Source organism: Triticum dicoccoides, chromosome 7B (genome assembly GCF_002162155.2).
Source record: "Triticum dicoccoides isolate Atlit2015 ecotype Zavitan chromosome 7B, WEW_v2.0, whole genome shotgun sequence".
Lineage (NCBI taxonomy): Eukaryota > Viridiplantae > Streptophyta > Magnoliopsida > Poales > Poaceae > Triticum > Triticum dicoccoides.
In genome coordinates, this window is record NC_041393.1 from 673,815,313 (window position 1) to 673,817,630 (window position 2,318).

The window sequence follows — 2,318 nt, forward strand, 5'->3', positions numbered from 1 at the left end:
TGCCGCGTCACACCAAGAGCCCCGACCGCCCCTGGCTCGCTACAGCGGCGCCGCAGCAAGCTTCTTGGCGGCACGCTTGCGGCCGCATCCATGGACAGCGCCGCCCAAACCTCCTCCGCTCGCCAGCTGCCCCCTTAAGCATCTCCATCTCAGCCGCAGCTTCGTCCTCTAGCGTGCGTCGCCGCCACGTCGCCATTGCTACAGAAAGACGGTTCGCCGTCATCCTTATCGCCGGCCACCGCGGAACCGACCACCACCGCGTATATAAGGGCCCCGGAGACCAATCAAGTTCTCGGGCAACCTCTTCTGATCCCCTAGAGCTACCACGGCCAGCAGTCGAGGAGGGGAAGGCCTTCTTCCCCGAGTCCGGTCGGTTCGGTCGCCGCCTCGCTCCGGCCGATTCCGTCGCCACCAGTGCCCCTCCCTCTCCATTCTCTCCACCAAGAACTCCCCCTCCCTCTCATGAGTGCAATCCCGCGCTCGATTTTGGTCGGAGACCACCGTAGCCCCAAACCCACTATCCACCTGAACGCCTGCTCCGCCGCGAAGCTCGTCGCCGGCAACTCCGTCCACGTCGGCGACCATGGCGGGTACCCACAGACTCGTCTCGACCCCCTAAGCACACCCATATCCTCAGATCACCAAGAGACGCCCCCGTTCGTCGGAAAAACCTCGCCGGAGCTCCGCCTCCATTCGGTCAGAGGGGAACGGCGCGCGCGTGGCTGGTCAAACCTGACCAGTGGGCCAGGCGGGCCCACCGCCAGTGACCCAACGCCTGTCCACACAGGAGTAAGTGGAAGCGCCTTTTCCGAATACGCCTTCGACGTGTCTTTCTTTTAAAACGTTTTCTTTTCTGTTTTATTTTAAAAAACAGATTTTTACCAAATGTTTAACTAGCTATATCTTTTAAAATATAACTCCAAATGAATTGATTCTTTTTCCTACCTCTCTCAAATTTAACCTAGTTTATTTTAAGATTTATTGGAAAAAATTTCAAACAACTTTTTGTGCTGTTTTTATTTTGTGTGTTAATTCATTTATATCTTCAAAAATAGGATCTTTGAAGAGAGGAGAAGTATTTCAAGAGTTTGAAATGCACCCTGCCTTCCCATGACCTGAAGGCAAGCATTCTGAACCCCGGCATAAATATTTTTGTGTGTTTGATGACACGTTCATAACATCACCTCACTTTGGAGAAACTTGTTATTTCATGTGATATGACCTTATGCATGGGTGCATGTTATTGATTTCCATGCTGTTGGAAATGAACACACTTGTGATGATAATCATCCTCATGTGCCTTACATGCATACCGGCAGGAACTCGGGAAAACCTCTGTCTTGGGTAGGCACGAGTTTGTCGCCGGTCTCCGTCGGGACGGTTATGTCTGGTATGGCATGGTAAGGTGATATGAGCGGTGACTCTGTTGGTTGAAATATATTCGTTATGCTAATCATGCAGGAAATACTTAAACCTCCCGAGTCGACCATAGATCGAGTCTTGTTCCAGTAACCCCCATACTTGTTTCGTACTACCACTCGTCTCTACAACAATTAGAGTACGGTTTAGTAAGTTGTCAACCTCTTTCTAGCACACACCGTACAGAGAGGCCAGGGTGGAAGATACCGGTTGTAGCTGGTAGGCAGGCCACCTGGTCCGGGGGCATGGGTGTTTCCGGTTGAGACCGAGAGGGGAGGCCACCCCTTAGAGCGCACAATATAAATTTGATCCCATGCTACGCGAGGTTGTAGCCTCCCCACTTAGAGTTTGCTTGACAGGTGTCGTGGGTGATTCCAGACACGTGTGAGTTAAGCTGGTGTGTGCAAGTTAGGTGTGTTTTCAACAAAAAGACCGTAGACGGAATTAGTCCTGATGGACTAAAGAAATCCGTTACTCGTGGGTAAAGAGTACACCCTCTGCAGAGATTAAACCTATTCGAATAGCCGTGTCCATGGTTAAAGATTACAGTCTAGGATGGGTCAAGTGTCGGTTTTAGTGGCGGTCTTCGGAGGTGAAACTGTTAAATGAGGACTGATATTACAACTTGTGACATTTGATAATGATGATTATTATTTTGTTGTGGACTAACCCGTGATATTTTTGGTATTATCGAATACTCCTGGGATGGTTCTACCTCCGGGATATTCACTATGATTGTTTCTTTTAAAGCCCTGTATGTGGTGTCGCTCAGACGCCCGACTGTGGCATTTCTTTTAAAGCCCTTTATGTGGTGTCGCTCAGACGCCCGACTGTGGCATTTCTTTTAAAGCCCTGTATGCGGTGTCGCTCAGACGCCCGACTGTGGCATTTCTTTTAAA